At 43.6% G+C, this 16,102-nt stretch overlaps 1 non-coding gene across 1 annotated transcript; it reads right to left on the reverse strand.

The window, feature by feature from the left end:
* Positions 1 to 738: 738 nt before the first annotated feature.
* On the reverse strand, positions 739 to 811 carry TRNAV-AAC (transfer RNA valine (anticodon AAC)). The gene has a single exon. It is a non-coding gene; the product is annotated as a tRNA-Val (tRNA).
* Between the last annotated feature and the right edge of the window lie 15,291 nt (positions 812 to 16,102).

The raw sequence follows: 16,102 nt of genomic DNA on the forward strand, positions 1-16,102 counted from the left end.
CTAGGAGGGAAAGAGCCATATGAATCAGTTCTTGCCCACTCATTGGAGCCTTTGGCTGTCAGTGCAACCTCTACGTTGTCTCATAGCAATATGGCTGGTTTAACAACATAGAAAGACAGTGGTGAGGAAGTGTTGATTATGAGACTGACGCGCTACCTACTGTGCTAACGAAGCCGCTTCACTGTATGCACATAACGTTGAACAATGTTCTTCAATTCTATCTTCACTATTAACTAATTTATAAGAAGATGTTTTGTAATTCATAGTTATGTTTTGCTGCTGCTCTATGGTTAACTAATAAAATTAACCCCTTCCCGCTACAGGATGTAACGGTAATGTCTTGTTCAATTTTAGGCAGGGAGTTACGGCAAGTCACAGATCCCTGTGTCATGACCAAGAACAATGATGAGTGGTTCCTGGCAGATAAGAGGCTTCCGCACACCATTCAATAAAGAAGCTGGGATGCAATGGTCGCATCCCCTTTCTATGTCTCCCTGAAACCTCATTGACATCATCCCTGTGACTTGTTCCTGAAAGACATAGAGAGGTTAGGTGCCCGACAGGAGCTATTGCTAAGATATACAGGAGGCGTATGGAAATGATTGTTAAATCATATATGAAGGTGGATAGGTAGATGATGTTGCAATGACATTAAAAGTTCCTGTTGATACAACTATTTACAAGATGTTATATCAATTTTACATCTCATATGTCCTATATAAAAGGAGATCTAATGCTTGTTTCTGCCCGGTTTCAAACCAGGGACCTTTCGCGTGTTAGGCGAATGTGATAACCACTACACTACAGAAACAGCAGCTGTGAGCTTTGTTGACCTCTGCCACTGTAATAGAGAGGGATCCTTACTGACATTTAATGATCTGTATCTGGACTCAAATTGATAAAAGGATTTGATTATTTACACTGACTGTCTGAGGGTGTTATCCTACACACATCGAGGTATCCAGGGTCCCCATTTCCTAGTACTTCATTAGGGGTCCATCTTGGATGGTTGGTCACTTAGTAAAATCAGAATCCAGAGATAGTCCTTTCCCACCTTGTGTCTCATTATACCACATAGGTGTAGTATGATTGAATTCTGGTATAATTTCCTAAATTATGGGGTGCTGTTCATTCTGTGTGACATTCAGACATTTTTGTATGTGTCTCACAGTGATTAAAGTGGTTTCCTCACGCTGGGGAGAAGGACAGGGAATATTGTCGTATTTCGTTTTCATAATTTTTTGATCTTTTCATTTGTTTTTTGTTTCATTTAAGTTTTACTCTTTTATTATTCTGTTGTAGACCTAGTATAGTTACAAGATCAAATTTACTATTGATGTATTGGTGTTAAGGAAGATCTGATCTCAACCTGATCACCCATAGTTGAAACTACAGTCAATTAGCTATCTCCCATCACTATATGCGGAAGTGCACAGACACTTACACATTTTGAACACAGCACTCCCATTGAGTGACTAGGAGGGAAATAGCCATATGAATCAGTTCTTGCCCACTCATTGGAGCCTTTGGCTGTCAGTGCAAACTCTAAGTCGTCTCATAGCAATATGGCTGGTTTGACAACATAGAAAGACAGTGGTGAGGAAGTGTTGATTATGAGACTGACGCGCTACCTACTGTGCTAACGAGGCCGCTTCACTGTATGCACATAACGTTGAACAATGTTCTTCAATTCTATCTTCACTATTAACTAATTTATAAGAAGATGTTTTGTAATTCATAGTTATGTTTTGCTGCTGCTCTATGGTTAACTAATAAAATTAACCCCTTCCCGCTACAGGATGTAACGGTAATGTCTTGTTCAATTTTAGGCAGGGAGTTACGGCAAGTCACAGATCCCTGTGTCATGACCAAGAACAATGATGAGTGGTTCCTGGCAGATAAATGGCTTCCGCACACCATTCAATAAAGAAGCTGGGATGCAATGGTCGCATCCCCTTTCTATGTCTCTCTGAAACCTCATTGACATCATCCCTTTGACTTGTTCCTGAAAGACATAGAGAGGTTAGGTGCCCGACAGGAGCTATTGCTAAGATATACAGGAGGTGTATGGAAATGATTGTTAAATCATATATGAAGGTGGATGTCACGGGCACTAGGAGTCTTTACCCAGGGATCACCAGGTGATAGGCTTACCAGAGCAGTATAGGTGGTAATATGGTACTCTGGTAGCAGGGTGATCACGGAACAGGAAATAGCAGATGATGAGATGCTCAGGAAAGTCTATGACTAGCAGCACTGGCAATATGGAGGTAGTAATACACGAGGAACTGTATGGACAAAGGACACGTGAAGGTAGTCAGTGGTCTGCGGTAGCAAGTTGTACCACTGTTATAGTGAGGAGGAATGCCCAACAGAAACGAGGAGGTGATGAGAGTCAGCGGTCTGCGGATAGCAAGTTGTACCGCTGTCTGAGTGAAGGAATGGAATCCAAGTGGAGGTATCCGGGGAGTCAGTGGTCTGCGTTAGCAAGTTGTACCACTGCTATGTGAGAGGATACTGGAACAGGTGAAACTGTAAACAGGAGTCAGTGGTCTGCCACTAGCAAGTTGTACTACTGAATATATATGTGAGGAGGTGCACGGGGAGAGACTGCAACACAATATATACACGGGCACCTTGACTTTGATCCACAGTAATATGCACAATATAAATGTATAAATGACTGAACAACACTGCCAATATAGAAAGTCTCTTGAAGTAATCCGGCATGAGATAACACAGTCAATGATGGCAGTAGAGTCAGCAGATAGTACACTCCAGAGGAGAACCAACACAGTCAATGATGGCAATAGACTCAGCGGATAGTACACTCCAGAGGAGAACCAACACAGTCCAGCAAGGTATGCAATACACAGCACAGTCAATGGGAAGTATGCATACCGTGGTTCAGGAGAAGGCAGTCAGACAGGAGTGCAGAGATACCTGAAGGGCAGGAGGCCAGCAGGATACAAGTCCCTGGATGGGTGAAGCAGGGGTCTAGCAGGTGCAGCGCACAGGTAGGTAGACCAGCAGGGAACACAGGAAGGCGTGGAGAGCGGATCAGCAGTAGATGGATGAGTAGCGCTGAGAAGTAACAGCAGCGGGTCTCTGCGGGAACACGGAGGTAACCAATAGCAACCAGCAGGTGCAGTAACGATGGGACACCGGAGCAGAGTTGAACTGGAACAGATGATCACGGAGAGTAGCGGGTAGCAATAGTGGCAGCAGACTCAAGGAAACACGGTAGAGTAGACAAGGACTGAAGACTGAAGCGCACAGAGGCAGCGGATAGGAATCAGCTAAACAGTCACGATGAAACACAGACGGGTTGCAGGTTGAAGACTGTAGTGCACGGAGGCAGCGGATAGGAATCAGCTAGCAGTCACGATGATGAAACACAGACGAGTTGCAGGTTGAAGCCTGTAGTGCACGGAGGCAGCGGATAGGAATCAGCTGGCAGTCACAATCATGAACAGGTGAGTGGATGTGGTTGAAGCCTGTAATGCACGGAGGCAGCGGATAGGCATCAGCTAACAGTCCCAATGATACATGGTAGAGTTGAAGTGATTAGAAGACTGTAGTGCACGGAGGCAGCGGATAGGAATCAGCTCACAGTCACGATGATATAGTAGATGGTAGAAGTGGTATGGGAACCACAGTAGTAGAAGTGGTTTGGAAACCACAGAGGTAGAAGTGGTTTGGAAACCACAGGAATCAGCAGGGCTGAATGAACAAGGAAACACAGGAACACCTTCAGAGACTCATGGGGAATGAGACTCCAAGATCAGGCAACGTGGTGTTGACCACAGGTGCTTAATATAGGGAGGTTGCCTGATCTGCCAATTAAGTTAAAGGAACATACACTGAAGGTTTGGAAAGGGCTGCGCATGCGCAGTCCCTCAGGATAGAGGACGTCCACGGTTCCTAATAGTCCGGGAAGAAGCACTCACAGTCCGGTGAGTGACAGTACCCCCCCTTTTAAATGTGGGCACAGAACGCCTGGAACCGGGCTTGTCCGGATTTTTGGAATAAAACTTCTTCAGAAGGGCAGGAGCATTAAGATCTTCAGCTTTGATCCATGAACGCTCTTCAGGACCAAAGCCCTTCCAATGAACGAGGAAACGGAGGACTCCTCGCGAAATTTTTGCATCCAATACCTCAGTAATCTCGAAATCCTCCTCCTGATGAACTTGAACTGGCTGCGGTGCTGAGGAAGGAGTCGAGAAACGGTTGATGATGAGAGGTTTGAGCAAGGACACATGGAAGGCATTGGAGATCCGAAGATTCTTAGGAAGAAGAAGTTTAACACATACTGGATTGATAACTTGAATGATCCTATATGGACCAATAAAACGAGGGGCGAATTTCATAGATGGAACCTTCAAACGAATATTTTTGGTAGATAACCAGACACGATCTCCAATTTTTAGTGGTGGAATAGCCCGCCTCTTCTTATCTGCGAAAGACTTATATTTGTTAGATGTCTTCTTTAAACAGGTTTTGACCTGAGACCAGATATTTTTGAAGGTCTGACAAGCAGTCTCCACAGCAGGAACTTGGGTGGGCGGGAGGGCAGGAAATTCCGGAAAAGACGGATGGTGACCGTAGACCACAAAGAATGGAGTTTTGGATGATGACTCATGGTACATGTTGTTATGGGCGAATTCAGCCCAAGGGAGCAATTCTACCCAGTTGTCTTGGTTGGCTGAAGAGAACATCCTAATAAAAGTCTCAAGATCTTGATTGACTCGTTCCGTTTGTCCGTTAGATTGCGGATGGTAAGACGATGAGAGTGCTAATCGTATGCCCAAGGTTTTACAAAGGGCCCGCCAGAATCTGGAAACGAATTGTACTCCTCTATCTGACACAATCTCAGACGGACATCCATGGATGCGGAAGATTTCTTTAATGAAATGTTCAGCCAGAGTAGACGAGGAAGGTAAACCGGACAGAGGGACGAAATGAGCCATCTTCGAAAATCTGTCTACCACTACCCAAATAGTATTGTGATTCTTACTTGGTGGCAAATCAGTAACGAAATCCATACTAATATGGGTCCAAGGCTTGGACGGAATGGGTAGTGGTCGCAGCAACCCTGCTGGAGTTCTGCGGGAGGATTTGAACTGAGAACATAAATCACAGGAAGCAATAAACTCTTTGACGTCTCTCCTCATTGAAGGCCACCAGTAACTACGAGAGAGAATCTCAAAGGTCTTATGTTCACCGGCGTGTCCAGAAAAACGAGAGGCATGGAACCACGAAAGGATTTTCCTCCTCAGAGTAGGAGGCACGAGGGTCTTCCCAAATGGTAGCATTTTGGTGGATGAAGCAGCCAGAGAAATACATTTGGGGTCTAGAATAGCATGGTTGGGAACCTCTTCTACATCAGAGGACGTCACAAAAGCTCGAGATAGAGCGTCAGCTTTCTTGTTCTTAGCAGCTGGTTTGAAGGTTATAATTAATTCAAAACGGGAAAAGAAAAGAGACCATCTTGCTTGACGAGGGTTCAAGCATTGAGCAGATTGCAAATATGACAAGTTCTTATGATCCGTGAAGATCGTCACCGGATGGCGAGCTCCTTCCAACAAGTATCTCCATTCCTCTAATGCAGCTTTGATGGCCAGCAACTCCTTGTCCCCGATAGTATAGTTTTTCTCTGCGGGCAGAAGACCCCGAGAGTAGAAGGCACAAGGATGTAATTTTTGTTGCTCCGAGCGTTGGGAGAGAATAGCTCCTAAGCCCACATTAGAGGCATCTACTTCTAGGAAGAAGGGGAGTGTCACATCAGGTTGTCGCAGAATGGGAGCAGACGAGAAGGACTCTTTGAGGATTTGAAAGGCTTGGAGAGCCTCAGATGACCATTGCTTAGTATTAGCCCCTTTCCGAGTTAAGGCCACAATGGGAGATGCAATGGATGAGAAGTCTTGAATGAAGCGTCTATAGTAATTGGCAAAACCTAAAAAACGCTGGATGGCACGAAGAGTAGTTGGCTGAGGCCAATGTAGTACAGCATTTACTTTGTCTGGATCCATCTTCAGGCCAACTCCGGAAACTATATACCCCAAGAATGGAATCTGGGGTAACTCGAATGAACATTTTTCCAATTTACAGAACAACGAGTTTTTCCGTAGTCTGGAGAGGACCTCTGCCACATGTTGGTGATGAGAAGGCAGGTCCTGTGAGAAGATCAATATGTCGTCCAGGTAGACAACGACACATACATATAATAAGTCCCGAAAGATCTCATTGATGAAACCCTGGAAGACCGCGGGGGCATTACACAGCCCGAAGGGCATTACTAAATATTCGTAATGCCCATCTCTGGTGTTAAACGCGGTCTTCCATTCGTCACCGGAACGGATTCTAATTAAATTGTAGGCACCACGAAGATCCAACTTAGTAAATATCCGAGCTCCCTTGATGCGATCAAATAGCTCAGTGATCAGCGGAATGGGATACCGATTCTTGATAGTAATGGCGTTGAGTCCACGAAAATCTATACAAGGGCGTAATGATCCATCCTTCTTTTTGACGAAGAAGAACCCAGCTCCAGCGGGAGAGGTGGAAGGTCGAATGAACCCACGCTGGAGATTCTCCTGTATGTACTCAGATGTGGCTTGAGTTTCAGGTAACGAGAGAGGATAGACCCGACCCCTGGGAGGAGTCTTGCCAGGTAGAAGGTCGATCGGACAATCCCAAGAACGATGAGGAGGAAGACGTTCAGACTGAGCTTTATCAAACACATCGGCAAATGAAGCATACTGAGGAGGGAGTCCCGGGGAGGAAGATGAGATGGAAGATTGCTGTACTTTAAGAGGAATAACTTGAGAGAGACAACGATGGTGACATTCAGGCCCCCAAGACGTAACTTGAGGGGTGCGCCAGTCAATCTGGGGAGAGTGACATTGAAGCCATGGAAGGCCTAAGACAATCGGACTTGTCGTAACAGGAAGAATTAAAAACGAAATTTCTTCATGGTGTAGTACACCAATCTGAAGGGTTACTGGAGACGTACTCTGGGTGATGAGACCATTGATGAGACGTGATCCATCTATAGCCGTCACAGTAATGGGTGTTTTTAAAGTGATCACTGGTAGGGACCATTGATTCACTAGTGATTTAGAAATGAAATTTCCTGCTGCTCCGGAATCAATCAATGCCTGTGACTCAAAGGATTTGGTAGCAAAGGAAATCGTAACATCGAAAGCGCAGACTTTAGATTTCATAGACAATGGAGAGGACTCCAGGGACCCTAACTTCACCTCTCCAGAACTAGTTAGGGCCTGGCATTTCCCGATTTCTTAGGGCAAGAACTGAGCATATGTGTGGAATCAGCACAATAGATACAGAGTCTATTCTTTACTCTTCGTTTCCTCTCTTCTAAAGATAATTTGGAACGTCCTATCTCCATGGGAATCACAGAAGGTGAAACTGGACGAAATTGAGGGTTTAAACGAAGAGGTGCTTTAGCAGAAGTTGTTTTCTCAGATTCTCTTTCACGAAATCTCATGTCTACACGATGGCAAAGAGAGATCAAATCTTCTAGTGACGAAGGAAGCTCTTGGGTAGTCAGTGCATCTTTAATTTTATCGGAGAGCCCCTGCCAGAAGGCGGCAACTAATGCTTCAGTGTTCCACTGAAGTTCAGAGGCTAAGATCCTAAATTGAATGACATACTGTCCTACTGTATGGGAGCCTTGTCGCAAACGAAGAATGCTGGAAGCAGCGGAGGTCACACGACCTGGTTCATCGAACACACTTCGGAACGTGGAAATGAATTTGGCACTATCTTGTAGAATTGGATCGTTTCTTTCCCACAGAGGGGAGGCCCAAGCCAGGGCTTGTCCAGAAAACAATGAGATAAGATAGGCCACTCTGGAACGATGGGTAGAAAAATTTTGAGGTTGGAGTTCAAAATGGACTGAACATTGGTTAAGGAAACCTCTACAAGTTTTGGGGTCCCCGTCATATTTTGACGGAGTAGGCAGGTGAAGCGTAGGAGCTGTAGACACCTGGGATGGCACTGGGGAAACGGAGGAAAGCACAGGAGCTTCAATACTAGCTGTAACAGTCTGTCCAGATGTTCCTTGGGAGGTTAACGATTGGTAACATTGAAGTAACAGCTGTTGGCGAGCATCCTGTTGCTCCACACGGCTGACCAGATGCTGCAGCATCTCTTTAGCAGTAGGTTCCGTATCTGGGTCTGTCATGGCCTGATCTTACTGTCACGGGCACTAGGAGTCTTTACCCAGGGATCACCAGGTGATAGGCTTACCAGAGCAGTATAGGTGGTAATATGGTACTCTGGTAGCAGGGTGATCACGGAACAGGAAATAGCAGATGATGAGATGCTCAGGAAAGTCTATGACTAGCAGCACTGGCAATATGGAGGTAGTAATACACGAGGAACTGTATGGACAAAGGACACGTGAAGGTAGTCAGTGGTCTGCGGTAGCAAGTTGTACCACTGTTATAGTGAGGAGGAATGCCCAACAGAAACGAGGAGGTGATGAGAGTCAGCGGTCTGCGGATAGCAAGTTGTACCGCTGTCTGAGTGAAGGAATGGAATCCAAGTGGAGGTATCCGGGGAGTCAGTGGTCTGCGTTAGCAAGTTGTACCACTGCTATGTGAGAGGATACTGGAACAGGTGAAACTGTAAACAGGAGTCAGTGGTCTGCCACTAGCAAGTTGTACTACTGAATATATATGTGAGGAGGTGCACGGGGAGAGACTGCAACACAATATATACACGGGCACCTTGACTTTGATCCACAGTAATATGCACAATATAAATGTATAAATGACTGAACAACACTGCCAATATAGAAAGTCTCTTGAAGTAATCCGGCATGAGATAACACAGTCAATGATGGCAGTAGAGTCAGCAGATAGTACACTCCAGAGGAGAACCAACACAGTCAATGATGGCAATAGACTCAGCGGATAGTACACTCCAGAGGAGAACCAACACAGTCCAGCAAGGTATGCAATACACAGCACAGTCAATGGGAAGTATGCATACCGTGGTTCAGGAGAAGGCAGTCAGACAGGAGTGCAGAGATACCTGAAGGGCAGGAGGCCAGCAGGATACAAGTCCCTGGATGGGTGAAGCAGGGGTCTAGCAGGTGCAGCGCACAGGTAGGTAGACCAGCAGGGAACACAGGAAGGCGTGGAGAGCGGATCAGCAGTAGATGGATGAGTAGCGCTGAGAAGTAACAGCAGCGGGTCTCTGCGGGAACACGGAGGTAACCAATAGCAACCAGCAGGTGCAGTAACGATGGGACACCGGAGCAGAGTTGAACTGGAACAGATGATCACGGAGAGTAGCGGGTAGCAATAGTGGCAGCAGACTCAAGGAAACACGGTAGAGTAGACAAGGACTGAAGACTGAAGCGCACAGAGGCAGCGGATAGGAATCAGCTAAACAGTCACGATGAAACACAGACGGGTTGCAGGTTGAAGACTGTAGTGCACGGAGGCAGCGGATAGGAATCAGCTAGCAGTCACGATGATGAAACACAGACGAGTTGCAGGTTGAAGCCTGTAGTGCACGGAGGCAGCGGATAGGAATCAGCTGGCAGTCACAATCATGAACAGGTGAGTGGATGTGGTTGAAGCCTGTAATGCACGGAGGCAGCGGATAGGCATCAGCTAACAGTCCCAATGATACATGGTAGAGTTGAAGTGATTAGAAGACTGTAGTGCACGGAGGCAGCGGATAGGAATCAGCTCACAGTCACGATGATATAGTAGATGGTAGAAGTGGTATGGGAACCACAGTAGTAGAAGTGGTTTGGAAACCACAGAGGTAGAAGTGGTTTGGAAACCACAGGAATCAGCAGGGCTGAATGAACAAGGAAACACAGGAACACCTTCAGAGACTCATGGGGAATGAGACTCCAAGATCAGGCAACGTGGTGTTGACCACAGGTGCTTAATATAGGGAGGTTGCCTGATCTGCCAATTAAGTTAAAGGAACATACACTGAAGGTTTGGAAAGGGCTGCGCATGCGCAGTCCCTCAGGATAGAGGACGTCCACGGTTCCTAATAGTCCGGGAAGAAGCACTCACAGTCCGGTGAGTGACAGTGGATAGGTAGATGGTGTTGTAATGACATCAAAAGTTCCTGTTGATACAACTATTTACAAGATGTTATATCAATTTTACATCTCACATGTCCTATATAAAAGGAGATCTAATGCTTGTTTCTGCCCGGTTTCGAAACGGTGACCTTTCGCGTGTTAGGCGAATGTGATAACCACTACACTACAGAAACACCAGCTGTGAGCTTTGGTGACCTCTGCCACTGTAATAGAGAGGGATCCTTACTGACATTTAATGATCTGTATCTGGACTCAAATTGATAAAAGGATTTGATTATTTACACTGACTGTCTGAGGGTGTTATCCTACACACATCGAGGTATCCAGGGTCCCCATTTCCTAGTACTTCATTAGGGGTCCATCTTGGATGGTTGGTCACTTAGTAAAATCAGAATCCAGAGATAGTCCTTTCCCATCTTGTGTCTCATTATACCACATAGGTGTAGTATGATTGAATTCTGGTATAATTTCCTAAATTATGGGGTGCCGTTCATTCTGTGTGACATTCAGACATTTTTGTATGTGTCTCACAGTGATTAAAGTGGTTTCCTCACGCTGGGGAGAAGGACAGGGAATATTTTCGTATTTCGTTTTCGTAATTTTTTGATCTTTTCATTTGTTTTTTGTTTCATTTAAGTTTTACTCTTTTATTATTCTGTTGTAGACCTAGTATAGTTACAAGATCAAATTTACTATTGATGTATTGGTGTTAAGGAAGATCTATTCTCAACCTGAACACCCATAGTTGACACTACTGTCAACTAGCTATCTCCCATCACTATATGCGGAAGTGCACAGACACTTACACATTTTGAACACAGCACTCCCATTGAGTGACTAGGAGGGAAATAGCCATATGAATCAGTTCTTGCCCACTCATTGGAGCCTTTGGCTGTCAGTGCAACCTCTACGTAGTCTCATAGCAATATGGCTGGTTTGACAACATAGAAAGACAGTGGTGAGGAAGTGTTGATTATGAGACTGACGCGTTACCTACTGTGCTAACGAGGCCGCTTCACTGTATGCACATAACGTTGAAAAATGTTCTTCAATTCTATCTTCACTATTAACTTATTTATAAGAAGATGTTTTGTAATTCATAGTTATGTTTTGCTGCTGCTCTATGGTTAACTAATAAAATTAACCCCTTCCCGCTACAGGATGTAATGGTAATGTCTTGTTCAATTTTAGGAAGGGAGTTACGGCAAGTCACAGATCCCTGTGTCATGACCAAGAACAATGATGAGTGGTTCCTGGCAGATAAATGGCTTCCGCACACCATTCAATAAAGAAGCTGGGATGCAATTGTCGCATCCCCTTTCTATGTCTCCCTGAAACCTCATTGACATCATCCCTGTGATTTGTTCCTGAGAGACATAGAGAGGTTAGGTGCCCGACAGGAGCTATTGCTAAGATATACAGGAGGCGTATGGAAATGATTGTTAAATCATATATGAAGGTGGATAGGTAGATGGTGTTGCAATGACATTAAAAGTTCCTGTTGATACAACTATTTACAAGATGTTATATCAATTTTACATCTCACATGTCCTATATAAAAGGAGATCTAACGCTTGTTTCTGCCCGGTTTCGAAACGGGGACCTTTCGCGTGTTAGGCGAATGTGATAACCACTACACTACAGAAAAACCAGCTGTGAGCTTTGGAGACCTCTGCCACTGTAATAGAGAGGGATCCTTACTGACATTTAATGATCTGTATCTGGACTCAAATTGATAAAAGGATTTGATTATTTACACTGACTGTCTGAGGGTGTTATCCTACACACATCGAGGTATCCAGGGTCCCCATTTCCTAGTGCTTCATTAGGGGTCCATCTTGGATGGTTGGTCACTTAGTAAAATCAGAATCCAGAGACAGTCCTTTCCCACCTTGTGTCTCATTATACCACATAGGTGTAGTATGATTGAATTCTGGTATAATTTCCTAAATTATGGGGTGCCGTTCATTCTGTGTGACATTCAGACATTTTTGTATGTGTCTCACAGTGATTAAAGTGGTTTCCTCACGCTGGGGAGAAGGACAGGGAATATTGTCATATTTCGTTTTCATAATTTTTTGATCTTTTCATTTGTTTTTTGTTTCATTTAAGTCTTACTCTTTTATTATTCCATTGTAGACCTAGTATAGTTACAAGATCAAATTTACTATTGATGTATTGGTGTTAAGGAAGATCTGATCTCAACCTGAACACCCATAGTTGACACTACAGTCAACTAGCCATTTCCCATCACTATATGCGGAAGTGCACAGACACTTACACATTTTGAACACAGCACTCCCATTGAGTGACTAGGAAGGAAAGAGCCATATGAATCAGTTCTTGCCCACTAATTGGAGCCTTTGGCTGTCAGTGCAACCTCTACGTTGTCTCATAGCAATATGGCTGGTTTAACAACATAGAAAGACAGTGGTGAGGAAGTGTTGATTATGAGACTGACGCGCTACCTACTGTGCTAACGAGGCCGCTTCACTGTATGCACATAACGTTGAACAATGTTCTTCAATTCTATCTTCACTATTAACTAATTTATAAGAAGATGTTTTGTAATTCATAGTTATGTTTTGCTGCTGCTCTATGGTTAACTAATAAAATTAACCCCTTCCCGCTACAGGATGTAACGGTAATGTCTTGTTCAATTTTAGGCAGGGAGTTACGGCAAGTCACAGATCCCTGTGTCATGACCAAGAACAATGATGAGTGGTTCCTGGCAGATAAATGGCTTCCGCACACCATTCAATAAAGAAGCTGGGATGCAATTGTCGCATCCCCTTTCTATGTCTCCCTGAAACCTCATTGACATCATCCCTGTGATTTGTTCCTAAGAGACATAGAGAGGTTAGGTGCCCGACAGGAGCTATTGTTAAGATATACAGGAGGCGTATGGAAATGATTGTTAAATCATATATGAAGGTGGATAGGTAGATGGTGTTGCAATGACATTAAAAGTTCCTGTTGATACAACTATTTACAAGATGTTATATCAATTTTACATCTCACATGTCCTATATAAAAGGAGATCCAACGCTTGTTTCTGCCCGGTTTCGAAACGGGGACCTTTCGTGTGTTTGGCGAATGTGATAATCACTACACTACAGAAACACCAGCTGTGAGCTTTGGTGACCTCTGCCACTGTAATAGAGAGGGATCCTTACTGACATTTAATGATCTGTATCTGGACTCAAATTGATAAAAGGATTTGATTATTTACACTGACTGTCTGAGGGTGTTATCCTACACACATCGAGATATCCAGGGTCCCCATTTCCTAGTGCTTTATTAGGGGTCCATCTTGGATGGTTGGTCACTTAGTAAAATCAGAATCCAGAGATAGTCCTTTCCCACCTTGTGTCTCATTATACCACATAGGTGTAGTATGATTGAATTCTGGTATAATTTCCTAAATTATGGGGTGCCGTTCATTCTGTGTGACATTCAGACATTTTTGTATGTGTCTCACAGTGATTAAAGTGGTTTCCTCACGCTGGGGAGAAGGACAGGGAATATTGTCGTATTTCGTTTTCATAATTTTTTGATCTTTTCATTTGTTTTTTGTTTCATTTAAGTTTTACTCTTTTATTATTCCGTTGTAGACCTAGTATAGTTACAAGATCAAATTTACTATTGATGTATTGGTGTTAAGGAAGATCTGATCTCAACCTGAACACCCATAGTTGACACTACAGTCAACTAGCTATCTCCCATCACTATATGTGGAAGTGCACAGACACTTACACATTTTGAACACAGCACTCCCATTGAGTGACTAGGAGGGAAATAGCCATATGAATCAGTTCTTGCTCACTCATTGGAGCCTTTGGCTGTCAGTGCAACCTCTACGTCGTCTCATAGCAATATGGCTGGTTTGACAACATAGAATGACAGTGGGGAGGAAGTGTTGATTATGAGACTGACGCGCTACCTACTGTGCTAATGAGGCCGCTTCACTGTATGCACATAACGTTGAACAATGTTCTTCAATTCTATCTTCACTATTAACTAATTTATAAGAAGATGTTTTGTAATTCATAGTTATGTTTTGCTGCTGCTCTATGGTTAACTAATAAAATTAACCCCTTCCCGCTACAGGATGTAACGGTAATGTCTTGTTCAATTTTAGGCAGGGAGTTACGGCAAGTCACAGATCCCTGTGTCATGACCAAGAACAATGATGAGTGGTTCCTGGCAGATAAATGGCTTCCGCACACCATTCAATAAAGAAGTTGGGATGCAATGGTCGCATCCCCTTTCTATGTCTCCCTGAAACCTCATTGACATCATCCCTGTGACTTGTTCCTGAAAGACATAGAGAGGTTAGGTGCCCGACAGGAGCTATTGCTAAGATATACAGGAGGCGTATGGAAATGATTGTTAAATCATATATGAAGGTGGATAGGTAGATGGTATTGCAATGACATTAAAAGTTCCTGTTGATACAACTATTTACAAGATGTTATATCAATTTTACATCTCACATGTCCTATATAAAAGGAAATCTAATGCTTGTTTCTGCCTGGTTTCAAACCGGAGAACTTTTGCGTGTTAGGCAAATGTGATAACCACTACACTACAGAAACTCCAGCTGTGAGCTTTGTTGACCTCTGCCACTGTAATAAAGAGGGATCCTTACTGACAATTAATGATCTGTATCTGGACTCAAATTGATAAAAGGATTTGATTATTTACACTGACTGTCTGAGGGTGTTATCCTACACACATCGAGGTATCCAGGGTCCCCATTTCCTAGTACTTCATTAGGGGTCCATCTTTGATGGTTGGTCACTTAGTAAAATCAGAATCCAGAGATAGTCATTTCCCACCTTGTGTCTCATTATACCACATAGGTGTAGTATGATTGAATTCTGGTATAATTTCCTAAATTATGGGGTGCCGTTCATTCTGTGTGACATTCAGACATTTTTGTATGTGTCTCACAGTGATTAAAGTGGTTTCCTCACGCTGGGGAGAAGGACAGGGAATATTGTCGTATTTCGTTTTCATAATTTTTTGATCTTTTCATTTGTTTTTTGTTTCATTTAAGTTTTACTCTTTTATTATTCCGTTGTAGACCTAGTATAGTTACAAGATCAAATTTGCTATTGATGTATTGGTGTTAAGGAAGATCTGATCTCAACCTGAACACCCATAGTTGACACTACAGTCAACTAGCTATCTCCCATCACTATATGTGGAAGTGCACAGACACTTACACATTTTGAACACAGCACTCCCATTGAGTGACTAGGAGGGAAATAGCCATATGAATCAGTTCTTGCCCACTCATTGGAGCCTTTGGCTGTCAGTGCAACCTCTAAGTCGTCTCATAGCAATATGGCTGGTTTGACAACATAGAAAGACAGTGGTGAGGAAGTGTTGATTATGAGACTGATGCTCTACCTACTGTGCTAACGAGGCCGCTTCACTGTATGCACATAACGTTGAACAATGTTCTTCAATTCTATCTTCACTATTAACTAATTTATAAGAAGATGTTTTCTAATTCATAGTTATGTTTTGCTGCTGCTCTATGGTTAACTAATAAAATTAACCCCTTCCCGCTACAGGATGTAACGGTAATGTCTTGTTCAATTTTAGGCAGGGAGTTATGGCAAGTCACAGATCCCTGTGTCATGACCAAGAACAATGATGAGTGGTTCCTGGCAGATAAATGGCTTCCGCACACCATTCAATAAAGAAGCTGGGATGCAATGGTCGCATCCCCTTTCTATGTCTCCCTGAAACCTCATTGACATCATCCCTGTGACTTGTTCCTGAAAGACATAGAGAGGTTAGGTGCCCGACAGGAGCTATTGCTAAGATATACAGGAGGCGTATGGAAATGATTGTTAAATCATATATGAAGGTGGATAGGTAGACGGTGTTGCAATGACATTAAAAGTTCCTGTTGATACAACTATTTACAAGATGTTATATCAATTTTACATATCACATGTCCTATATAAAAGGAGATCTAATGCT

Source organism: Mixophyes fleayi (assembly GCF_038048845.1).
Source record: "Mixophyes fleayi isolate aMixFle1 chromosome 4 unlocalized genomic scaffold, aMixFle1.hap1 SUPER_4_unloc_3, whole genome shotgun sequence".
Taxonomy (NCBI): domain Eukaryota; kingdom Metazoa; phylum Chordata; class Amphibia; order Anura; family Limnodynastidae; genus Mixophyes; species Mixophyes fleayi.